At 38.9% G+C, this 27351-nt stretch overlaps 1 long non-coding RNA gene across 1 annotated transcript; it reads right to left on the bottom strand.

Annotated features, from left to right (window-relative positions):
* Positions 1 to 127: 127 nt before the first annotated feature.
* LOC148184167 (uncharacterized) lies at positions 128 to 22873 on the bottom strand. The gene is made up of 3 exons (XR_015772769.1): positions 22754 to 22873; positions 21828 to 21889; positions 128 to 236 (listed from the first exon to the last, which is right to left on the bottom strand). It is a non-coding gene; the product is annotated as an uncharacterized LOC148184167 (long non-coding RNA).
* Between the last annotated feature and the right edge of the window lie 4478 nt (positions 22874 to 27351).

Raw genomic sequence — 27351 nt, forward strand, 5'->3', positions numbered from 1 at the left:
TGCCATTGCTGATGGAAATTAAGAACATGGGCTTAATTAAAAAAAAAAAACACAACAAAAACATCAGAAATGTCTGTTATCTTCCTACTTGTAAAGAGAATTAACTAAAAGATAAACCTGGTGTATGTGGTCATCAGCCATTAGCACATGGGGTACAGCATGTCATACGAAGGGACTTGCTTCCAGTATGAGTCTTGGCCTAGCAGTTGCCACAGGAATTCGCACACATCTGAGACCTATTAGAAAAAAAATTCAGTCTGAGTTTATAAACCCTAATAATCTCTGAACTGATTTAATATCTTTAGTAGTAGGCTTTCCTGTATTGCTTTTACCTTTTGGAGGTCAGGTTTTAGCTCTTAGGAGGTCAGAACTGTTCCACACATGAACCTACAGTCAGTCACAATTTCATTATTTTATTTCAATTCTAGAATTACTCCCCTGGATTTTGCTAGCAAACATATGAGGCTGTGAGCGTGACATGCCACAGCTTCTATCCTACTGTCTCGGCACCTACACATCAGAATGTCATCACCCTTGGTGCTGCTACTTATGCCTGTTTGTGAGCCTTATGGGTGGCAATAGGATCTTTCTGCTGAAGGTTTCATCCCACATAGAATGTTCATTTCTCTGCCAATGTTCAGAGTGTGATTTGGTAACTGCTTTCTTTACCATTAACATTTGGCACCAAGTATAGAGAATTTTATTTTAAGTAAGCTGGATAATATTTATTCAAGTGTAGGTGTTTGGTTGGAGAACTCTAACAAGTCACTTGCTCAGATCTATCCAAACGTAAAATGTCTTCTCCATGGCTATTAGTACAGATATCAAACTTTTACAACACTGGCCCTTTAGCAATGCCACTGTCTCTTTTTATCTAGCACAGACACAGCAATTTTTTACTTACTCTCCAAGACAGATGCTTGAGAGACTGAAGAATTATTCTCTGTTTTGAAGGCTAGGATATCTGGAAGCATCCCAGGCTTTTAGAAAAAAATACTGGGTTTTTTTCAGAAGTTTCAGACGCAAAGCTGTAGTGCGTTGTGTACTTTGAATATGGTGTCATTTAATTTATGAGGCTACTATAAAAATCAGTTGCTGCAGATTTAATGACTTCTTAGTGCTATTACCTGAAATCTCCAGCTGTGTAAAATTTTCTTTGACATTCTGAATGCCATTTTTGAATGCCAGGCATGATTTTGTTTGTGACACAGTATCACACCAAGTGAGTTGTTTTCCTGCTATTTGGTTTAGTTTTTTTCTCTTGCATAAAGCTTACAAAGTCTTGTTAGGGGATTTCCAGCTACCAAGTTTGCTTTGCGATTGCGAATTAGTGCTTTGCGATTATAGTCCAAGTGAAAGATAACAAGTTCCTTTTATTGTAACCCATTGTCTACCCATTCTCCAGTCTCACTGAGGAACTCAATTTCTTGTATTCCATTTCATTTGTCCTCCACTAGTTTCATTACAGCAATTTTCTCTCCAAGCTTCTCAGGAGTCATTTGAAAAATTTCCCACAAAGGCTGCCCTGGTTCTATTCTTCATTTACTTGAGTAAGTTCATTAACTTTGCACATCTTAACACTTGATAAACACACACTTATATAAGTTAACATACACTATTTTTATCCTTCTCCTTTGAGATCTTGCACATTTCGCCCTTTTTTCTCTCTAAAATGCCACAGATTAATTCCTCATTTAAGGATCATCATAAAGGTCTACCATAGTGCACAGCAGAACAGTCTTCTGAACAGTTCCTTGAATTACGCTTGAATAAGGTATATCTTTCCATGGCCAGCCTCCTTAATCACTGATTTTGCATATATTCAAAAGTTGACTTCTTTTGACTTCATATTCAGGGGAAGAAGAAATCAACCAAACAGGGTAAAAATACCCTTCAATACATCCTCACCTAAGCAACACTCTTCATGAAGAAAATTCCTCACAGTAGCACTCCTAGCTCTTCTTCCCATCACACAACTGAGACTTACCAAAAACTCACAAAGCGCCATCAGCCTCTTCTCAAGACTAGCACAGGAAGTTGGGGGCAGAGGGGAGACTGATGCACAGAGGAAATAAATTCTGAGAACACTCTGCCCCTTGTAAGATCATTTAGAGATTTCTTTTTCTGCTTTGAAATTAGCTGCAAGTTTGCTCAGATTTCATTTTCTTGACACCTGATCCCTGGCAACTGCCAGCACCAACAACTTGTCTTTTATTTTAACCTACTTATTGCCTTCACAATTCACAGAGCTTTGAAGACCTCTGAAAGGGTACTGTACTAATGCAGCATTCAAAAATAATCTGTATTTTAATGTACAAAAGCATGAGGGGCAGCTCATTATAGGCAAGTTGTTTAATGTTCACTGAGGTTAGGTGTCTTTTGTCTCTCAGGCAGTTGGACTAGACTATTATTTTATGTCTCTTCCAGCTGAAATATTCTATTCTAATTTTATTATTTAGATAAGAGCTACTCACAGCTGTCTATTAGCAACTGACACTGCGTATGTGTCAGACAGAAAATACCTACTGTTAGACCCTTTTCAACAGAGAACAAGAACAGTGTGTTGCCTGAAAGGGAGGGAGGAAGGGAGTTTCATAAGCTCTGCATTTCTGCATATGCTCCCATTATGTTGCTCTCTGATCTTTTGAACAAACTCAATGTGGGGAAAACCTGAAAGCCCAAAACAGACATTATGAATAATTTCCGTGGTTTCTCAAGATGTCCCTTCATCTTTTCACAATGAAAACAGTGAAAGTGGCAAAATACCACAGCAAGACCGTGCAGTCGGTGCTTCACATAGCACATGTATAACAGAATGGTGCCTCGTAAAAGAGTAATTTCAAGTCCTAGAGCTTTACTATGTACTATTGATAGCAACACAAGGTGAATATCTATAAAATAGGTTATTAATTCTGGGCTTAAGAATACAGGGCCACTTGGTTTCTTCTAGGCTTTTTACTTGCTTTTGAGGCATAGCACCACTTAGTTTGAGGAGAGAGATCCTTAAGGACTAAGAGAGGGTGATTAGATAAAGGAAACTCATCAGTTTACAATCACTTATTCCTCCGGCCTTTTCCCCTTCAGGCCACAACATTCTTTAACAGCATTCCTTCCCTCACCTTCACCTTGTCCCCAGACAACTAATTTTTTATCTTGGGCCTTAAAACAGTCAGATCCCATGTGTGTCTTCCCCAAAACCCAGACTCCTAGAAGTATCATGTGTATGTCTGCTTTCTCAGGGAGAATTTTCCACAGAATAACTTCTCATCTTACCTCAGCATCAGAAGACAACTAGAACACACAGCTTAGGAACAAAGAGAGAAAAGTCAAGTGGCGTGACTGCCTTCCAGCTCTCTTACACCACTAATACATTGCAAGTGAAAAAAACCAACCCATGCTTCCCAACCATGGATTTCCTAAGGAACTGATTTCCTAAGCAAACAAAGGCAAAATTCAGTCTCTACATTCCAAATTAACCAAAAATTCTGGAAATTTTACCTGTTTTCTGGTAAAAAAACACATGACTTTGATCATTGATATGAGGACTGAGGCTGAATTTCAACTGAGGAAAGTCTTGGAGACTAAGCTCTGCACTCTCAGGACAGAGTAAACAGTCCTCAACTGCTTGCACAGTGTGCGGTGTTTTTGCCTTGGTTGAAAATGCTTTTTCAAGATTCCTTTTCAACAAAAGCTGTAAACTTATGGTTTTTTATAAGCTATAAAGAAGTGGCTCTCTCAATTGTAGTAATTTACTAGACTTGGCAATGCAAGTAGGAAAGCATCTTCAGCCACAAGGAGGTTAGGCATTATAAATATTTTCTGATCATCTCTGCTTCATACGTCAGCTTTTTGTTAAAAGCTCCTCAGCACAAAAGCATGTGCATCATCAGCAAGTTCAGTACCTCAGAGAAAACAATGCATTCAAATACAATTTGCAATAACTGATTTTATATTCTCCTATAACACATTTTCAGAATGTGAAAGATCACAAAGTAGAATGAGTTTGCTTTTTGGTCACATTAGTTTCCACATAAACTTCAATAACCAACTATTGCCCGACTCATCTCTATGAAGGAGCCCTTGCCACAAAGGAGGGTACAGCAGTCTTGCTTTGCATCTTGACGTTTTAGTAACCATATGGAGAGAAGATGTAACACCACTTTCCCTCACTGTCAGAGCAGCACTTAGAAAATTGTCAAAATTTGAAGCTCCTCAAAAATTTAGAGCTCCTCAAAGGTTTGCCTCACTCACCATTCAAAATGTGCTTATGTCCAGGTCTTGGCCAGCTAGCTGGTTCCTCAACACCAGGAAGACCTACTTGACATGCTCCAAAACATTACCCAAATTTGTCTCAAGAGAGGCTCTTCCCATATCTTTTCCTGGCTCCAATAAATCAAGTCTCAAGAAGAGCTGCTACAGGGTTCTGTGTGCATCCTGGATCTCAACAAGCTTCTCCACCCACCTCCATCATCTCCCCACCCCACTCATCAGAAACTGCTCCCAACCTTCTCTCCCTCACCTACTCATTTCTGAAGGGGCCACCACTAGGCAAATGTTGTGCTTTCTTTGGACTCACTGGCTGTTAGAAAGAGCTTGCATTCATAGTGGTAATGAAATAGGCCATGAGGACTTAGAATTTTACACATAGTAAGTTTTCAGTCTTAGCAAAAGCAGAGAAAAAAGTGGAATTTTGAAATATTAAACTAAAGGGAGAACAATTTCTCTCTACACTTAGAGTAAAATCAACAATGTGTCATACATGACTTCCCCACTGGACTGCTTTAAGCTGTTTCTGAAGACTGGCAAACTTTATACAGACATAGCAGACTGCAAAACCGCTGCAGGATTGGGCCAAGCTCTGCCTGCAAATTTCCTTCAAAACAAGGCTGCAACTCTAAAACTAAGCTTTCTGAATCAAAGCTGAGCATATATTCCAAAAGAAAATTGTTTTTCTTTAAAAAAAAAAGAAAAACAAAATACAAATATATAAATGCTACTACTTATTAACACTAAAATAATCTCCAATATGCTTAAGTATCTTGATAATAATCTTAGCAAATTAGAGTTCAAGATTATCTGGAGATTTAAACATAGGGATTGAATTCAAGGAAGAATTCTGCTAAATCTTACATGGTCACAAAGTATCTCAGCAAACTCATTGTCCCTGTTTTTTATCAGATGCAGCATTAACAGAACCGCAGTCACTGTCACAACTGAAATATGTAGGAAGATGAAAGTAATTTAAAAGCACACTAAGCCAAGGCATCTTACTGCAATAAGACCAAGAAATGTCATAGCATGCAATTCCCATAGGCTTGCCTTCTTCCAGTTGAGAACTGACTTCAAAAACATTAGGCTCAAGAAAGTTTTATGCATGACTTTGAACCTCCATGGAAACAGAGAAGGCAGTCTCCTAGGAAAAGCCTGGTTTTTGCATACATTTTCCCTATGCCTGTTCATGACCTAACCCTTTCCCTGGGCACACCTCATGTCACAGTTGGCCAGGTGCACTGCAACCTCTGTGCACAACACGAAGAAGACCCTAAATCACCAACAAATCACCTAGGTGAAGGTATCCAACCAGTGAAAGCAAATGGGAAAATCTGAAGACTGCAGTGTTAGGCATTGGCTCGCATCTACGCCTTTCTTTTGGGCATTATTATGACTTTTACTTGGAAAATAGAAAAACTTTGCAAATATTCTGAGTATTTCTTCTCTGAAAAATTTCTTCTTCTGGAAGAAAACTTAAGGAAAACTATTCTCCCTCTTCTCTGCACACTTCTGTGGCTTCCAGTGGAGATGGGGCTGAACCTCTTACTGTGGCCTCAAGTGGAGACTGTTTCTTTGTCCAGTTCACAGCATTTACTCTCACAGTCAGGTCTAACACCCACCAAAGAAAACTCAAAATCTGGTGCTTCCACACTGAAGCTGTGTCCCTGAAAGAGTCACAGTGAAGAAGGGTATCTTTGCAGGATCATGAGATGCTGCACCCCGTTCCTGCACTGAGGATCAGGAGATGCTGCACTGAGGACTCCAGGGCAAGGTTCAAGTCCTCCTATAGAATATTCATATATGAGGCAGAATATTTTCCTGATGAGTTTCAGTTTTTAGTCAGCAGTTTTCTGAAGGAAAGGGAAGGCACTTATAAAGCCCTTGTTGTCTGTGAAACTTGAGCTGTGCTGTGTATGCATACACACACACACAGGGGAACATACATAGTAGCTGCAGGATTTTAAAAGTTATTTTCTCATGCTTCTACATGTGGGCCACTTAAATCTGAGCATTGGTCTTAGATTCACTCCAAACACTGGTACATATGTCCCTAATGTGCCAATTTTCTAAAAAATAAATTATGAGTAAAAGAGTAAAGGTTGTTCAGTGAGTAATAAAAGAGCACATTTTTTTCATTTATGCAGGTGCAACTTGTTTAACAGCACAGTGCTTAAGTCTAAGTAAAAGCATGAAATGTCACTTCAGTAAAGTCTTCAACACTTTTCAGTCATGACTTCAAATTACTACTGAAAGGTAAACCTTGTTTTGCCACTGTGTTACAAAAAAATAAAAGGAATAAAATATTTTAAAAACCTTCATTTGCACAAAAAAAAAAAAGGAAAAATATATTTAGTTCTAAAAAGCATCACTTAAAAATTTAATCAGATGCCATTTTCAATAATATGATCATATGCAGGAGCTTCCAGGCCTTGCAGTTATTTAGACAGCTGTCAATCAAAATGTCTCACAGCTACCCTACCGTGTCAGCCATCAGCTAACCCACACTTTCCCAGGGACGTCTTAGCATGGCATCTTTGTTCTGTTTTCAGATAAACAGATCCAATTTCTCAACAAACAGACTGCTACAGTCCTTTTGATAACAATGTAATAATTCAAAACAAATGATTCTAGGCTTTGATGATAGCACTTTTATGGGTCATGAAGAAATCCTCCCACCAACATCTGTTTGATTTTATCTACTTGAACTTTATCCTCCAGTTGAAGATTTATAAGCTGAAATCATCCCAGCCTATTAAAGTCAGGCTAATGTTAAAGCACTAACACAGAGAATGAAAGTGCATTTTGCAGTCATCCACCTTTTGAAATCCTGCCGTGAGGAAAAGATATCAAAAGTCTGAGAGATGTATGTTTAAATATGCTAGAAGTCTGCATTCTGCACAGAGCCCTGGATGACTAAGAGATGAAGGAATCTAACTGTTGCCTTACTGTGGGGGCAAGTTATTTACAGAACTATTATTTAGAAAGACAACATGAAAAATACAGATGTTGTTTACATTGAAAGACTGTTTTCTTAGCAAAAACCATTATGGGTGATGGAAATTCACTCCAGATTTGTTTCCCTCCCCCCTTAATTTCTGCATACACTGTAAATAAAAAGCATGACAGCAGATGTATTAGAGCCACTTGTTACTTATTATCTAGATGGCACAATTTAGTCAGGATGCTTTTTAATTTAAAATTGAAAAAAAAAGAAAAAAAATATTAAAGAAAAAGCAAGACTGTCCATGAGGAGTCTGATAAAACATTCCAAGAGAAAGAGCATTGCACATTGCTACCTGAGAACAGCTTTCTGTGAAAGCCAGCAAAAAAATTTATTATCAGTGTTGTCTCAGTTGCAGAACTTTTCCAAGAAAACAATTACTCTTCCTGTGAGTGCTGACACTTCTACAGTGTAGAACAGTGGTCATTTAGCAGTTGTTTTCTGGAACATTCTTTTAGAATCAGTTTGTTCAGTGTGTTCCAGATGATGCTTATTCTAACCTAAAAATACAGTTCCAATTATAGTCTGTAGCATAGTGTAGTGAATAAATACATAGTAAAACTTTAATAACAATTAGTTATTAGATACTGCAAGAGGAGAAAAATGTACCGCTATACCTCGTGTGACATCACTTGGAAAAGAAATATGAACATGTTAGTATTGGGTGGTGCATGCCTTTAGAAGTTTAACCTTGTATCTTTAAATATATTTATATATGCACACACCCCTACGTGACTGGCAGACCCTGTTTGTATGAAGGAACTCAAACTTACTTTACACACACTGAAACTATTTTACCACAGTAGGAAGAGATGACCCTATAGATTAAAGGATGCCCTTATCAGTGCTAATGTATACAGTATCACTGGAAATTGCACTGACTCAGTTCTAAAGAAATCACTTGGCCACCTTTCCACCAGTCTGAAGCAGCAAGATGCTGCACACGCTGAACTACACTCTGTGCAAAGGGAAAAAAAAATCTGCTTAAATACTAAGTTCTTAGAAGTTCCAACACAAAGTTTACTGAGTCACAGTGAAAAGAGTAAGGTAGGTGTTGGAACAACATTGTAAAGGAGGTATCCCTGGGAAGAGCCAAGCACACCTCAGAAGAGATTGCTTCACATTCTATGGCCAGCATGTTCCAGGCAGAGACCATGGCTGTGCTGTCAGGGTGGGAGTCCAGCCAAGCTTGCTGCAAGAGCCTTTGATTTCTCAGACATGTCCCATCCCAGCCCTTTTCTCTTCCCCAGGCATTGAGAGGCAGCTAAACTGCCACTGCAAGATGGGAGATGCACACTGCATCCTTGCCACACAAGGGAGAGGCTCCCTGCTACTGCTGGAGTAAGCAGTGGAGAGGTGATGCTCTGCCCACTCCCATGATTTCTCCAGGCAGGTTATTTTTGTGAACTGGCAGACATTCCCTTTCTGAACAGGCAACAGTCTGAGTTTTGCATGTTTTTTGGGGGGATTTTGCAAGGGGAGAGGAGGGGGCAAGGGAGAGGCAGAGGGATTGTTCTTTTTCTTACAGGGGAACAGACTGGCATGCTTGAAGCTCAAGTGGCAACACAAAGGAGCATAACAAGAGGGAGACTGAAAATCCTGCATACCTTCCCTTTGACTGTCTGTTGTATGACATTTACCAGATGAGTATATGTAAAGTACCCTGTAATTAAGTTCATCTGATCATAATAACTTTTAGGAAACTTCAAAAACTATGTCAAAACTCAGAAGCCAGAATAATTTGTATTTATTCTAAGTAGATGAGCATGTTGCTCGAGCATAAATTACACTTTTATTTAGCATAAATCAAGCCAAATGATTTGGTAGGGCTGTGGAACTGCACTTCAGATTTTGACCTGCTCTTTGCTTTACTGTTTGGAGACCCTTCACATTTCCAACTCACAGCACATGCCCATCTCCCTGACATGCCCCTGCCCGTGCCTGCCCCTGCAGCACCAACCAGACCCACAGCACGAGGGAGGAAGAAATTTGAGGTTGAAAGCCCTGCAGAACATAATGACAGGTGAAAATACCTAACTCTATTTGAACTTGGGCTCTCCTCAGGCATTTCATAGCTCCTGTCTCTTGCAGGAACCAAACTCTGCAAATACATCACGGCCACATCTTTGCCATATCATTTCTATACACGATGACTGCTGCAGTGTTAACAAGGCACCTGCCCCTGCCCTGTAGACAGGGTGAAAGAAAAAATTTATCGGGGGGAATATATTTAGACACCAGTGTCTCCCCACAGCAGTATGTCCAAAAATAGCAAACTTTAAAAGCTGTATACTAATCCCACCAGAGAGGACTAAAAGAGAAAAAAAAAAAAAAAAAGAAAAAATATCCAACAAAACCCAGCAAAAACAACCACAGTAAAAACAAACAAACAAAAAACCCTAACAAGCAAACAACAACAAAAAATACCCAAAAAAATGAAAAACCAAGAATCTGAAATGAATTAAATGATGTGTGTGTTTCCTTCTTCTTTCTTTTTTCATTTAAACATGTATAATTGTTAACTTATTGCTAAATATTGAAATATTTTAAGAATCCTCAGGAATAAATGCTGCTGTGGAAGAACTACAGCCTTCATACTGCACACCAAGCTGAAATCATCCTGTTTAGCCAACTAGTCTGAGCTACACACTTGTGGAAAAAAAGGATTTATTCATCTCTCTTTTCTCCCTTCATTAAACAGATTTTCTGAATAAATACTATGTGTTTCCTGAAAAACAATCATGGTTTAATGCTGGAATAGGTTTGCAGCAATTCAACTGCCTAACACCGTAATTTTAGCAAATAGGAGAGTTAGCACAGGTGTTGCCCTCAAAGCAGTGTGTGCAGGTGTAGGATGGAGCAGCAGCACCAGCAGCTGTACCCTAAGAGCGTGGAGCACTCCTCTTTCAGAATGCTGTCTCCCCTCAGCTAACATGATGTGCAAATGTCTCTGCCTCTCATTTTCCTGTATCTGTAAAACAGAGATAGTGAAGTTTTTCCTCTCAACAGGCCACCCCAAAATCTGCACATTAATCATTCTTTATTAAAGAGTAGATTCTGTTAACAGGCAATGTGAAATATGCATAAATGCTTTATTTATTTTTATATTTTGTATTTTAAATACAGCATGCCTTGGGAAGAAGTTTGCCAATAAGCATAAAAATATCATTAATATGTTCAGATTGTCATATCCAAAATCTGAAACTGAATCTATCATCAGCTGTGATAGCAATGCATTTTCTGCCAAGTTGCCAAGGGCTACAGAAATGCATGATGACAGCAATAAATAACTTTAATGACTGCTGATAATATCATGAAAAGAGCTCTGTGATACACTGACATCATTTAGAGGTTTACTAGACATTATTAAGTGTTGTATCATGCCTCAGCTTGTCAGCTAATCATAGCAAATTGCTTGTGTATACACATATTTTTATCCATCTGTATGTATATGTAAAACTAAATATTATAGACTATTTACTATGTAATTTATTCAACTTATTTTCACTGGAACTAACCTAAAATAGAAGAATGCCAGTTACACAATTGGCATGTATCTGACATGTAACTGGATGTACATGTCTGGATTCTGTATAAATAAAAGACCTTTTCAAACAAAACTGATTACTAGCCTCACAACCTCTCAAGCAGTGGTGTGTTCTAGCACTACACACTGGAGCCTATTTGTCACATGTATTTGCCATTTTTAAATGCTTTTTGTATTTGATCTTCCTTGAAGTTTGTTGCTATGACTATCACAGCAAATAAACCTTCCTGGGAACACCAATATAGTGACAAAGTATTTTCACAAACAACTGCAGTAAGAGTTTCATAGTGAAACTACCTTCAAATCAAATAAAACAGAGGTTGGATGACCTCAATGTTTCTGCTTAAGTTAGAAAATATTGAATATTTTACATTATTCCTTGATGTGTCTTCCTCCCACCACTCTGGACTACTGTTATCACAAAAAAAGAAAAAAACTTTACACTATTATTGCTAACAGCATTTAGTCCTAAAATATAGACATTACCAAAACAAGTTTAAACAGTAAATATTCCTTTCATATATGTTTTCATTTTAAGGAAGAAAATACTTCTGCTTTTTTTGCATTTTAAAACATTTCTTAAAGAAGGGAAAGATCACTATTTGCAGAGGTAATATTCTCATATTCAAGAATATTAATTAAATGTATTCTTAAAGAATTAAATGTAATCTTAAATGGCAAAAAATAAGATTTTAAAACCATGTTTTAAATCATGTATTTAATGTCAGAAATACAAATATGACAAAATCCCTTTAAGGAGTGACATTTAGCAATACCTATTGACATGGAAGGACTTTGGGAAGATGACATAAAGGCTTGCAGATGCACAACAGATCAGGCACTTACATCTGCTTCTGCAACTCACATGTCACCCTTTTCCATCCACCATGTGATCTGCACATCAACATGATTATACCAAGCTGGGCTATACATCATAAAATGCATTTGTCTGTCAAAAAGGTACTGACTATTCTTTCTCCTCCTTAAGCAGCCATTCCCTGTGGGTTATGTATGCTGTACCTCAGCATACAGGTACAGGCAAAGGGTTTATTTCCTAGCAACTTCCAGTTCTGAAGTGACATTATGATCAAGATTTATATGTTACAGGCATACTTTTAGGTATGATTATTTACTGTATTTCGTTTAAGGGACAAGATTTGTCACCTGTGAAAACTCAAAAGAAAATACAATGTAATTAATAACCATTCAGGGTCCTAACCCTTTAAACAGCTTGAAGAAACATGGCCTAGAAACATTAATGAAGTTGTAGAAAAAAAATTTTTGGGGGTTTTTTGCATTGTACTGTACGCAAGTTTTTGCACTCGCATAACAAAAAATCAAATGTCCCAAGGTGGCCTAGCTTAGTTACCAAAAAATACCAAAGATAACATGGTTTATTATAGGGTCATCAGTGGTCCTAAGAAAGGTGAAAGAAAAAAGAAAAAAAAATCATTATGGCTGATTATGTTGTCTCAATAACAAGTATCTATTAAAAGAACCTGAACTTCCATGCTGTTTCTGATAAACCTTCCAGCACATGACGAAAGGATTTGCAGCTACCAAGATTATGAGGTGGCAGGAGTCAGATCCATTTCTGCACCTCTTCTCAAGGGTCACTTAATGTGGAGGAAGGAAAGCTTGTGGGGCCTCACTTGGCACTTCTCAGGCTAAGAAGCTCCAATTGAATTAAAACAAAACCAAGTTCATTACTAAGTAGCATCCTTGCTAGGAAGCCTAAATAAGCCTTTCTTAGCAGTGAGCTTTTAGTTTCGCTCAGGTTAAAGTGCTCATGGAGTCATAAAACACCTCCAATTCTCAAACAAGTCCATAATCTCCTAAATGTCATCTCTGCCCTCCTTCCTTCAAAGGGCTCTGAATTCGTGTGAGCAGCAGCACACAGAAATTGGTTAGGGTTGGCAAACAGCGTGACAACTGCAACACAAACCCAAGAGGGGAAAATAAACAACCCTTCAGTCATCCCAATCATTGGAGCCATGTGAGCATTTAACATGCTGTGGGTTCCTCGGGTCTTGGAGAACATAAATTAGTGCAATAAGTGATACAATTAATGAATTTCAGCAGTCAAATATAAGCACAAGTAATGTTTCCAGAAATAAATCAGGCAGTTGTTAAGCAAAAAGGCCTTGTTGCTTTGAGGTATCCTGAATTTCCAGGCTCTCCTTGGATCCACACATGAAACAAAATCACTTTCCAGACAAAAAAAAAAAAAACCTGGAAGCATACAGGGATGAAATTTCTTCTCAGACTCCTTTTATTCAATGCACCTGTTTCCCAGACCTACCTTTCCCCCTGAATGTCTCCTATTTCTAGGACCAGGGAGAGTAATTTTCTCCCTGTCTGGCTTCACGCAATGTCTCCCAACTTGAGCTTCTGTTCAAGAAAGAAAGAATTTGTCTATCTAAACACCTGATCCTGACACCTGCCAGTTTTAGGCATCATATCTCCCTTCCAAAGGCTGAACGAGGTCTCTTCCAAAATCTATTTCAGTAATTTGGGATGAGTGAATGAAGTCATCTGTGCCATACAAGTCATGCCAGGTGATTCCATCAGGAGTGCAAAAAGTTCCAAATATTATAATAAAAAAAAAAAAATTCCCATAAATTATCTGTAAATCATATAATTTTGATAACTTTTAAATACAGCTTCATTTTCTAAAGCAATGCATTTTAAGACCCATTCTCTCCAATGTGCATATCTGCCCTGCAGATAAATATTTTCTCTGTTTAGAAATTGAGTGCTTGGCCCAGCTTCTAAAGGGTGAAAAAAAATTACAAAAGCAACAAAATCAGATTACTACTATTTTTAAATCTTAATGAGTGTGAACAGGCAAATGTAGGGCAGAAACCTCTTTTGAAAAATGAATGAATTCAAGACACCGTTTTGGAAATGGATTACTCTCCTGCCAATTTTATGTCAAAGTTGCAACATTTTGGGTAAGAGCCCAAAACATTAAGAGAGCAACTTATCAAATCTTGAACTTTAACAATCTGGTTTCCTTTGTTTGAAAACTTAGAGCTTTGGTAAAAACAGAATTGTGAATTATCAGCATGCATTTTACACAATTTTAAGACAAGCAGATATAGTTAAAAGAATCCAAGTCCATTTGTGCTCAGCCTTAAGGGAATTTCCCTAAAATGATGTGTTTTTCCTTTCCTGAAAGGTGTGCTAGCCAACCAGAGAACAGGCTAAAGCCAAGTGTAAATATAGGACACAAGGAAGATGCTGCTGTGACACAACATACATGTATTTTAAATACTTATATCACCCCAGATTTTATAGAATTTTACAGAAAATCCTACTCCTTAGCCTTTCTGGAAACTCAGTCAACGAGGAGAATAGAGAGTAGCACATCTGTGTCAAAGCACTAAAATGTATCACAAACTGACTGAAATAAGTGGTCTGAAGTTTTGCATTCAGTTAAATCAAAATCCCTGAGACACCCTCATTCCCCCTTTGGATTTAAAGGCAGAGAATTACAGCTCTTTTCTGCTTCTTGCTACCTCCTTGCACCTGTTGGGAAGGTGTCAGCCAGTGGCTGCCCTCCCTGAAGCTGTGCAGGGGGTGATGGAGGGGCACAGAGGGTCCATGGGAACCTCTCTTTGCTCAGAGCCGTAAGGGACAAGGTGTGCTGGGGCCACTGACAGGCAGCTTTCGAGGGGCTTTTTGAGAGCCTCCCTCTGGGGAGCATAGCTTGTAAAGAGGTGATTTAAGAGGTGAATTATCCATGTACTTTGCCCACATGGGAGGAGAGCTGCTCACTGCTGGACCCTGAAAAGCAGTCAGGAGGCTTTCTCAGGGCAAAGGGCAGAGGGGTTACCTGAGGATGGTGTGTACATGAGCTTTCTACCACACTGGTACAGATTCCAGACCTAAATATAGCTCCTGGCCATGGCCAGCTTAGTTCAGTAACCTGAACCCCGAGGGGCAGCTCCTGTAGCCAGCACCCTTCCTGCTGCTCGCTGGCATGTGTTAAACAGCTACTCATACAGGCCCTGCTGCTGGGACTCCCAGTCCAGCACCCTCCTGATGGCTGGCTGGTGACGCTCTCCCAACACCTTCCTGCAGCCACCACACAGGTGCTGAGCTGGAGCAGAGGTTGCCTTGCACTGTGCCTTGTTCCCTGAAGGGATATGACTCACTCAGCAGGAATATTGCAGAGCAGTCTTCAGGCTGCTTGAACCTCAACCAGACAGAATCACAAATTACACCCCCCTGATCCACATCACTCTGGACAGAGCAGTCCCTACTCCACACCCCAAAAATTGCCTTGAAATTTACTGTGGAAAATCCAAATTTTATACAAATCTCAGTGAAAACCGGATTCTCGCTGTTGATTTCTGGAGGGCTGAAATCTGGAGTGGAATTAAAGCTGTCAAGTACAAAATAGCGCACAGCAAAAATTTATTCTTCAGGTTCTAAGGAGATATTCATAAAGCATGAACATGCCTCATTTATTTTGGTAATGCTTTACTAAGTGGGGGTGAGGGGTTAGCTGTCACTACACCTTCTTCCCCAGCCTCCTCAGCACAGATCCAGCTCCTTGTTTTTTTAGCAAAAGCTCATATTCTGTGATGCAGATAAAGTAGTCGAGATAGGAAATGAACCCAGGGAAAAAACATCAGATGACTGAGGAAAATAAGTATACAAGCAAATAAAGATGATGGAGGAATTTGAGGCTTGAAAGCACAGTGAAAAGCAATCAATCAGTTCCAGACACTGATGTGCCAGAGCAGAGGCTCTCAGTAAGGACTGAAGACAATTCTGATTTTTAGTAAGTAGACAGGCACCAGAACAGCCCAGCCTTTGAAATGCATAATATATATCTATTAGAGTCTTATGAAGATCAAGTTGAGCTCTTCCTCATTCTTTGTATGCAACTCTGCACCCTTCCCTTTTTGACTCTTGACATTTTGGGTGATGGCAGTTTGGAGTATTAACTGGCCCTCATCCAGGAGTTCTCCCAGTTCTGTTGCAAAACATCCTCTCAATGTGTGGCTTCCTCAGATACTCCTAGCCATAAAGCTACTCCCCAGATACTCCCCAGCTATCCAATACCCATCTCCAAAAACAACACAAAATAACCACAGCTCTCCAAATTATCGCTAAAGGTCTCTTGAATGATCCAATTTTTAGTGTGACTAAAATGCTACACAAAATTGAGGTAAAGATTATAAAATTCAAATATTTCAGCACCACGGACTTGTTTGTCTATATTGAGTAATGTATGTCGCATATAAAAGTGCATCCAAATTAACATTTCATAACATAACAATCAGTAACATAAATAAATGGATGTGAGAAAGATAAGAAAATCTATGTGGTGAACTGAATTTATATATGTATTTTATCTTTAAAAAAGAAAGATACCTTTATACTATAGGCCTTGATATCTTTGAAGAAATACTCCCAGTACTTCCTTAGGAAGGGTACCAGGGAAGCATATTATTCTGCATAGATGAATTGCTTCTCTGCATATTTTCCTTAAGATTCTGGAGCTCTTGGATTATGTTTTGTAAATCAGTTAGCTTCCTAGCCAGAGATTAAGGTAAATTCTGCTAAGGACTAAAAGTTGACTTAGAGCATTAAGAAGGATTAATGTTTAGCTGTGGTGAAGCTGAAGTACTAGGTTAGCATGTTTACGCAGTGCTGTAGATCACAATTAATCCAAAATTAGTATAAAAGATCAACAGCAACTGCTCTTGCATGCCAGCTTGGCTTAGTCCTAAAATCAAGACTTACTTTGGGGGCAATCTGTGTGCAAAGTTGCCGTGCATGTGCCCTAATAGTTTAAAGCTTTCAGAGGAATCCATGCATTTTAAATGTTTAGCTTCTTTGCCCTCTGCTTTGAGAAAATAAATGTAGAAGTCAGTACTCAAGATGCTTCTGCTTTCTATCTGTGTCACAGATCTATCAGAATAGATTGGTGCTAGCAATGAACAAAAGCAAATACAATTTCCTGCCTTATAAAGGAGAGGATTTTAAAATATATGCTTTTATTCATCATTAGAGATTAATAAAAATAGCAAGAATTTTCTGGAAGAAGATTTTAATTTTGTAGAAAAAAAATAGAAGTACACATGATGTTCAGATATATTAACCTATATAGACACAGGCATTTATAGTTTTGAAGAATATATCCTTCATTTCTGTAACCATAGTAAGCGTATAGTAATATATTTAAAGATGTAACTGGAAAATGATCTTAAGTGACATGTAACAACATAGTTTAAGAGAGAGAGGTGAGGGTCCTCTCTACTTCAAAGTCAGTTAAAATGATGATATCTAGCTCTCTCCAAAACTGACAATATCTCTATGGTCTTCAAAACAGGAGCCATGTCACAACATGCAGTGTGTGACCCAGCTCAGGCTGCTGGTGCATCCTGGCTTGAGCCTAGCACCGCCAGCCCAGCCCAGCGCCCTTACAGATCTGCCCTCCCCAGCCTCCAGAAAGGAGGGCTGGGAAGGCCAGGGAGGGAGCCTGGAAGGGAGCCCATGGCTCCAGCATATGGACTACCGCACTTTTGAGATCACTCAGAAGACAGCAGCGTGCGCTGTCAGGGGCTTAAAGGCAGTATGCATAAGGAGGCTGCTCTGGAGGCAACCATCATCACACAGGGTGGTCCTACTGTTATGGAGCCAGTATGTCCAGCAGCAGAGGATTAATTGCCCTTGAAGCAGAAAGCAGGTGCCAAATTAAGAGATTTGTCTGACCTGCAAGGTGTGAAATTAAACAGGTGAAAGTAAAAACAAGCCCATTGTGTAGAACAGAAGCCCCGCTCTATGAGTCAGACTATAAGTGCCTTGAGTCTTGTGGGGATCTGCTGTGGTGTCTGGGGTCTTCTTGTGGCTTATGTATTTATTTTTGTGCAGAGCCTTTTCACTCTCATCCAGAAATACATTTTTTTTGCTTACAGTGCTGTATTACTTTAGTACAATCTGTACTAATTCCAAAATTAATGGATGAACTTGGTTACTAATTAATGATCTTTAAATCTTTTACTTCTGTACTAATAAAAACCCAGAAACAGACACTCTGAGCATCACTTTCATAACACTGAAATACATTGAAACCAAAGGAACAGTGCAGTGTTATATCAGGAGTAACATACCATACACATCCCAACAGCACAGAAGATGATGATGCCAAACCAAATGAGTTGAGAAATTTCAATCTAGTTTCCCTGTGCATTTCACAGCTGCAACAAACATTCTTGATGGGGTGTGCCCAGCAGTGAGGGCTATTTTCAGAGCTGTTTGCTAAGCAATTTTTCAGTTACTGGTACTAAACTTACAAGACAATTCATTGCTTCCAGCGACAACAGAATACTGCGAGATGGTAACATCTGTGCCTATATATAGCTAACCGCATTCAAGCTGTGATGGTGATGACATTTGTGAAACTTGATTAAACTTTTCTTTAATCCTATTCTTTATTTTAGAAACACACACGCGAACAATTTCATATCCAAGTCTTAAAGAAAACTCTAAGCTGATACAATGTGGCCTCATGCAAGAAATTTGAAATCCCTTTCTGAGGTCTGTCTCCAAGAGACACACAGGGCTTCCTGTTTATGGGACTGCTCATGCCTACAAGCTATGTATTAAAAAAGAAATTTAAAAAAAAAAGTGGGGTGTAAACATAATCCAGGCAAATTCGCTAAAAATTCAGATCAGCTCGCTATAGGCTTGTGATGGATTCTTCTCTTTGATTCTTTCAGGGTTTTCTTTACTAAAACACCCTTTATCTACCCTGAAGAGATTTTGACCCACCACACTAAATCAGGCCTTCACATCTTCCCTTGTGAACTTGCGGAGAGCCTCTGGTAGGTGATTTTCATATGATGACCTCATTCATCTACGCTACCTTCAGCCTCAAATGAACAGGAGAAACTGCCCAAATACACTTGCACACCAAACACAGTTTAAGAAAAAAATGTTAAGGATTCCTTCTTTTAACCAGGAAAGCTCAGCGCAAGTACATCACCTAGTTTTCAAAGAGCTCCTGCTTTACCCAATTTTACAGCTGGGCAAATAAGACAAGCAGAGGTCAGGACATGTGCCTGAGGTCACATAGAGACAGCAGTTTGGAGTACCTGTCATGTCCCAGGATCACAAACCCAATGCCATGAACAACACTGCCTACTTATGGTGTCCTCAATTTCAGTAGCTACCGGTTTCCTGAGCAAAGGTAGGTCACATCAACTGGCCTGCAAAGCCTGTAAAGGCTTGTAAAGCCTCTTACAAACAGATGCCACAAGCAAAATAAATCTAGTTTACAACTTTTTTTCAGGAAGCAATGCTAGCTTTGCCAAAGGTGCTTCCTTAGACAAAATGAGGCAGATATGCACACATTTAGCAACTCTACTCTGTATGGTCCTAATGCTTCCAAGCAATGAGCTCAGACTTTTTGATTTTGCCAATTAAGTAAAAGAAAACACACCTGAGATGATGGAGACCCATCTAGATATTAAGTAGCCTGCATCTTTAAATAGCACATTTTTCTTCATAATAAAAGACAACACTCCTCTGAAAATATTAAGTCTTCTTTTCCAATGTTTTTCACTTGTTTAGTTACCCTGTAGCAGAGCTACACATCCCAATTAAAAGAGAACTACTGTTTTGTGGTTAAAAAGTAAACATGCTTTTCTACAGATCAAAGCCATAGTGGCAGAACACATAGCGGAACATGCCATCTCAGAAAGAAAGGGTTACTAACCCCTGCTTTCAAGTATGAATGATTGATATGCAAATATGGTTTATGGTAATGCTGGTGAATATCTGCTTTTCTGGCAGCCCAGAGTTCCTGCATGCATTACTCTCACAGATCGGGGCTGTATGAGGAGGCTTTGGGGGCACATGTGCACATTCAGAGACCCAGTTTGCTGTGGAAGCCTTCCAGAAAGCCAATAGCTGCTTGCACCATTAAACTGAACATATATTTTAAACTTCTCAGAATCAACAGAAGCAAATAGTATACCAAATGCCTCTGGTCCTAAGCAGCAAGGGTACTGCCAAACCCCAAGTATTCAGGATAAATCATGAGTGGGAACCTCAGATCATGAAAGAAACCTTTAAAGAAATCACAAGGTAGGAGCATAACTTGGTTTCTCTTTTACAGTAACTTTTGAAGGGCCAGTTTTGAAAAGATTCATTAACTTACATTTTAACTGGGTTTTTTCCTGAAATACTAAGCTCTGGAACATGCCTATTTTACACAATGAGAGCTGTGACTCAGCCCTTGCTACTTGCCTCCAAGAGCTGGGCTTTTTCTGAAAAAGAAACAACCCAAAAACCTATGAAACAGCTTAAATTTTCAATAAAACAGTGAACTAGAAGCAGAGAGGCACTGAAGAGCATAGAACTCTCCTGAAACCTGCAATAAAACTTCTCCAGCTAGTAAAAATGTGTTAAGAAGCTCCATTTCTCCCAAGAAGGCACACAAACTCTAATTTCCCAAGTATTTACCTCCTCCAGTAAGTGCACTGCAACACAGCAGAGCAAAGCCAACTGTTTCCCATTAGGCAACTGTGTGCCACAGCTTTTCTGCACATACACTCACAGCCGTAACTCATTGCTAGCATTTCTGTGCACATAAATTCAGACAAAATAGAAGGGTGAAAGAAAGTGAAAAAAAGAAGCAAGCAAATCAAAAGCCACAAAACCTTCAAAATGGTTACAGTACCTGCAAGCTCCAAGGCAGAACTCAGAGTGGAGGCTTCCCTGAGGCAGAGAGCCCAGCAGCCTGCTCTCTCTATGGACCATATGTGGACCTGGACCCAATATCCACATTTAAAGAGACAAAGGAATGAAAGTAAAACCCATCGGCTTTTATCTAGGTTGCTGTACAAGAAATCACTTTCTTTTTATTTTTTAATGAACTGTCTTTAAAGAGAATCCACCAATCAAGTGTACTTGTGCATCTTGGTCTCTCCTTAACCAACTGCAAGACAACAAAAACGTAGCGAATCACACTTATATATCACAAGTCCTAATGACTCAAACATGTGTTTGGAGCAAATGTAAATATTCCACTCTCTCAATGGGCAAAGCTCTTAAGTGTAGGCTTAAATTTATCACTCTTCAATAAATCATTTTTAGGCAAGTACCTAAATATAAGTCCACATTGTACTCCCATAAATACTAATAGGACTTAAACATGTGCTTAAAATTAAACATGTACTTATGTGCTTCACTGAACCTGTCCAGGAGACACTACAACTGTGTGAGCGGTAAAATCTCTCAGACAGACTGCTTACAGGACCCTGTGCATGCTCTGTGCTGTTTATAGAACTAGACAAGGAACACCAAGGGATCTGAGCCATTATGGATGATAGACCCATGGCAGTAGGAGATTATACCTTCTACTTTTTCTACTGCAACAAAGTCACATACAGACAGATGCCATACAGCGACGCTATAGAAACCCAGCAAATTTTCCAAGGTCAAGTAGGTATTTCTGCAGCCATCCTTAGGCTAATGCATGTACAGGGAAGCAGCAGACAAGATCACTGATGGTGCTCAGCCTCAGCTGAGAAGTTGCCTGATGCTCCTCTAATCTAGGCCATGGAGAGCAACCTGTGGAACCTAGTTTTCCCACAACTCCCCTTTCTTAGCCCTGCCACTGCTTGACTCCTTCCCTTACCAGGAGAGAGCTCATTAGGGACCAGGGAATGAGGCTGCCCAGCAGTTCCTGTGGTCTCTGTGAGAGGAGGCCAGAGGCTACCCTCAGCTGGACATTGCTGGTTCCAGTACAGAGGGGAGGTGTCTTTGCATCTCACTGCCCATCTCTGTATCCAGCTCTGTTTTAACTGGCAATAAATTAAATTTTCCCACATCAAGCCTGTTTTGCTCATGATGGTAATTAAGTGACCTTTCTGTCTTATATAACCCATGAGATTTTCCATCTTTTTTTCTACATTATGCCTTCGAGAAAGAGACACAGAGCAGCTGGGGTGGGCATCTGGAAGCCAGCCAAGGTCAACCTACCACTGAGCCTGAGATCCCAAAATGTCAAGCTGGTCCACTTTTGTCCGAAGCATCTTCTTTTCCTGCAAGTGAGATGAAAGGAGTGATTCATATATACCTAAATGTACAGAGACACAACCTATATAATGAACATCTCGCATTAATGTCAAAGAGAGTAATAAAATTACTTCAATTCTATTCATTGTTAAATATTCCAGGACTATATGACGATTTTTTATGAAAGAAAATAATATTTCCTTTATTTACAAAATAAAGATTATCAAAGAATGACAAAGACAAAATTGGGAACTAAAACCACACAGATTTTCAAAAAGCATAGGAGAATTACTAGCTACACATTAACTTCAGATGCCTTCCCTCAAAAGATTATTTTTAGGTTAATTTTAGAAGCTGCTCATTTCACAAAGAGGCATGGTTATGACCAAGCTGCACTATACCATACTCAAAGGTGTAACTGCCACTGTGATACATATGCACATCCAGCCTAGTTCTCCTGGAATGCATCTGTGTTAACACACAGATGTATGGGATTATGAGATTACTGAGATTAGCTGCTTTCGCAGAAAAGCAATTTGGCAGCCCTAATTGCAGGAATAGGGATCCTAAATCAAAGGATCTAGTATTTTGAGTAAGTCACAGTAACACAGACACACTCATATGAGCTGTTCCTTGACTGTGGGTCCCAGTGCCCAGATCAGCCTCACAGATGTGGTCAGCATCTTTGAATTGAAAATATTGAAAATACTCATTTACAGTTAAAATTTTCCGCATCACTTGCTAATTTTATCAGTCTGTCAGAGAGAGTCAGAGCAGAAATGAGATACAAAGCCATTCTCCTGAACTCTGCAGCACGAACCTCATGTACTGCTGGATTGTTTTAACACAGCATGGTAGGCCCACAGATAGCTGCTACTTAACAGATTTACCTGACATTTACGTGATTGTTTCATATTCAATATTCAGCAAGTGTAAATTTGCACATCAGGTTCAGTGTTTCCAAACATACATATTCACAAACACACCACAGTAAGATTAGGAAGTAAGTCTTCAAAGATCCTTGAAAATTTTGCACTGAAATATAAATGGGCAGTTTGAATTTTTCTGACCAACCAATTAGCAGACAAATTAAACACAGTTACACCACTGCAATTTAAGTGGCTGATTTAATTACAATGTAACATTTTTCAAAAAGTCTTTTCTGCTGAAGTATAACCTAAATAAAATATTTTAGGAACATATAGATTTTAATATCAATTTCTTAAGGAAGACATAAGACTTTTGTCCTTATAAGTAAAACAAGAATATTAATAACTCCATCACATAGGAATCACTTTCTTAGGAAAAAAAAAATAAAACTAGACACAGGGTTGTTTTTAAATGCCCTAAGAGTGGTATAGAGCTCAGATTTCCATGACAATACTGTTAAAATACATCTTTGGTAAGAAATCGGAGCACCAGACAGCACAGGGGCCAAATCAGGGCACAGAAACCCTTGAGCAGCCAAGCACCTCAATGGCCTTGAGGACCTTGTGGGAATCACTGGTGGGAAACATCCCCAATGGCCCCACAAAATACAGATGTAGTCAGAGCTGGGAGCTTCTTGAGTCAAGATCACCTGGATTTGAGGGGCAAGACACAATCAATACTCTTAGGAAACAGTGACTCCTCACCATCACTGAGATTTGATGGATGAACTTTAGCATCCAACTTGGGGACAAAAGGAATACAGCATAGCAGCACACTCATTTGCACAATGAATTATGATATCACAGATTTTCTAGTTACTAAAAAAAAACAAACTAAATGAAAACAGAGGAAAACTGAGCAGTACATCTGTTCCAAGGCAGATTCTTTCCTCCCAGGGAGAAGGCCAAATTAAAAGGTTAATAACAGAATTACTATGCCTCTCCAGTGGGTAGGTTTTTAGAACAGAGGGAAGGATTTGAGCCTTTGGCTCAGCTGCTCATACAGAGCTGGAGGCCACAGCCAGCTGACTGAGAGCAGGAGGAAGTGGGCACTGGATGCTCTTCTATATGGGGGACCTCAGACAAAGAAATCCTACATCCAGATGAAGGGCCCCCAGTGCTAAAAGATAAACAGGAAGACAGCCACAGGCTGCCCAGCCCAACCACATAAATTCCATCTTTTTTCTCCCATGTTCATCCTTCCCTCCAGACCTCAAGTCCATAGCACTCTCCCAGCTGACCCCACAGCACAGTAAGTATCTAAATGGAAGTTCTTAAAAAATCCGACTACCCCCAGCTTTCCTGGGGTAACTTATTTCCAATTCCAATTTTGGCCAATGTCTTTTGCATATGTGGATCCTCAAAACCACAGGTGAAATTCATGAGATTGAGCAACAGACACCGTATTTGGCAGAACAGCTCCTGTCTATGCTGATCCAAAAGGTATTTGCCATGGATGACCAGTAAAAATCAGTCTTTCCCCATTCAAAAAATCATACCTCTAAATGCTCTTTGAAGCATAAGTGCTACTGGTTGAATCCATGGGGTCCAAGGCACCAGCCTGGCCTTGAGAACAAGCCAGACAAAAGACCTAGCCCTTCTCAAAACAATTGTTTTCCAGTCTAAAAAGTGCTTCTGCATATTTTTTTTAATACACGGTTTGTCTCACTGTTTTTCCTGCTGAATAACCTGTGATTTTGCCAGCAATTTAAAATGTGCAAAATGCTTGGCTTTCCTGTTGACATAACTCACAGACTGAGTAATGCAGAGGAAAACAGCTTCAGTCCACAAGTTGTTTGGAGTCTGAAACTTGCATTGATTTTTGACACGTGTGGTTTTCCTAATTCAAGTGGAGATTCGGCCTGATGTTGTACAATCAATCTGTTATTAAACATTTACCTCAGTACATCGGCATTTTTATTTTAGCTGCCAAAATGCAAATTTTCTGAAGATCTTCACCATATCGGTGACCATTTAACTATGTTTACCAGTAAGAGTCTTCCAAGATGAGGAAAGCCAACAATCTTGAACTAGGACTGTAGAAATGAGATCATACCACACATTAATTTACTGCATACGGCTGCTCTGCAAAGTTTGCCATGAAGCATTTTTGGGGATTTCAGTGCAAAGCCATCTCTATAAAATTCTGTTGCTGTGTATAATGTGTGCTTTCTCATATATTTGCTAAATTTTACAAATAACTCTGAGATTCTTCCTACAGCTGGTTCATCCCTGGGTTTTAAGATTTGTCCTTGTTCATCAGGGTGGAAAGAAGAGGTGCAACAAGGAAAAATATGTCAGAGAAGTGTGACAGAGAAAAGTCATCATCAGTAACATCGCACTGGAGTAAAGCTGTGCATAAATCAGGGGTGTCCTAGGATAGCTTTAAGTCTTCTAAAATCAATCACTCGTATTGTGTCTTGTACTGAAATTGGCAACATGGAGGGAAAAAATTCCACTAAAAATCTGAAGTTTACAGCACTGTATAAAGTATCCATACAATAAAAAAAGTGATTTTATAAAGCAGTCAATAAGCCAATGTTTTGATACTTTAACACAGATGATGACTGTGCTAGTACTCAGTAAGATAATATAACAGAAAAAATTAATTTTTTTTATTTAATGATAAATAAAAAAGCTTATACCAGATGCCAAATTGAGTTGCATGTGTGTGTGCGGAGATGCATAAGAGCACCTGAGTGCTTCTTTGGTCATGAAGTGTTTAAACCAGAAGGCTTCAAGAGTCTTAAAATAAATACCCAGTCCAGAATTGTGAGTCTGATTTTTTTTAAGTTCCTTGCAGAACAGAAAAGAAGTCTGTAATCCAAGAAGCCAACACCTGATGGGCATCCCGGTCACCAGGACACATTCACTGTGCCAGTCTTTCTTTCTCTTCCAAGAAAAGGATAGTTAATCCTAAACCATAGACAGACATTGCTAGGAATTGTATATAAGCCTGCTTCAAGTCCATTTCTGTAACATGTAAGACTAGACTGTGTGCATTGATATAAAAAAAAAATAAAAGCAAGACTTCCTGCTCTTCCTCTTCTATCTCATAGCTACACACTCCATGGAAGTTTTTCTAAACTTATTGCTGAAAAAATACTCAGTATATAGGGTTCTGTAAAAAACTTCTTTCCATTCTTAAAATCTACTTGAAAAGAATAAAAATATAGTTTTAATACACATATATTGTATTAAATTAACTGTTTGCTTATATAGAGACATTGAAAATTCACAGCAGTAGAATTAATTATTCTGACTGCCATGGGGCTGGGTTTAGCATAAGATTAGATTATTATTTACTTGAGAAATTCTTATAGAAAATAACCTGAAATTGTCTATGCAAAATCTTGCAATGTCACCATGTGTTTAATTTGGATAGATTTTTCTTAACAGAATTTCAATTATCTAATACTATTCTCAGAGCAGACTGTCACATGTGCATCCTGCTCTTCTGTCAGGGAATTTGTACAAAACCATTTTTTTAAGTTAAAATTTTTTAGACTGTAGAATTAAAAAATCAGTTGCAGTCTTTAGTAAACAGTGCATTAGAATTCCTTCAATTATATACTTATCAGCTTAAAAAGAACCAAAGAAAACTGATATGAAAACAAGGAGACATTGTGTTATGAATGAAGGCTGGTAAATTGACTCCTTTTCAGAAAAAGCTGAAAAACATCACTTTAAGTTGTGGCAAGCAGCACAACAGAACCTGCTCTAATCATATACAGATGATGGGAATTTGTCTAATGTTTTATGGTGAATCGTTGATGAGGCCTGCAGAAGGAAAATTTGTAGAAATAAAATCACCTTGACAGTAAAGCACTAGGGTCAAAAAGCAAAGTAAAGTCAGTGTTCTTAGCTTTAATAAAAACAGTATGATCTGTCATCAACACAGCATTTTTACACTCTTGGACAATGCACTCTGGGAGCTCCTGCTGGGTTTCATTTGATTTTCTTGAAAACCAACAAAGGACAGCTTATGGCTGGTAATTCATTATGACAGCAGAGAAGTTATAAAAATACACATGTTTAGATCCCTGTAAACAAACAGCCCACACTCCAATTTTCCACATAGAAACTATTAGCCAGCCTAGGTAAAATATACCTATAAGCTACAAAGTAGATCTGTTAGCTTGGAGATTTTTTTATGTTTGAGCTGTTTGTTTTTAAGGGGAGGTTTCTGCCTTTTTTTCTTTTTTTTTTTAACTATGAAGCTGAAAGGACAGACTTTTAAAATTTATTATTGTAGTTTCTTGAAATTAATCTGCCTTCTCTGCTGCAATGTTATTCAGGGCACATTTGGGGGAAGAAGCTTGACATAGTGCAAAGAGGTATTGTTAAATACCTGAAGAGATTGTACATACATTGCATCACTGTCTAAATACTGACAGGGCAAGATCACAAGGCAAAACAAACAGCAGGGTAATTGAAAACATCTATGAACTAGGTGATCACAGAGGTGCAAAAGGATATACAATTCACTCCTCATTGCCTGATTTTACACTAATATTAATGCTGCAAGAATGAAAAACAGGTAGGAAAAGAAGAGAAAA

The sequence above is a fragment of the Pseudopodoces humilis genome, chromosome 6, assembly GCF_049639895.1.
Source record: "Pseudopodoces humilis isolate 2021_Gansu_Grassland_sample_001 chromosome 6, ASM4963989v1, whole genome shotgun sequence".
Lineage (NCBI taxonomy): Eukaryota > Metazoa > Chordata > Aves > Passeriformes > Paridae > Pseudopodoces > Pseudopodoces humilis.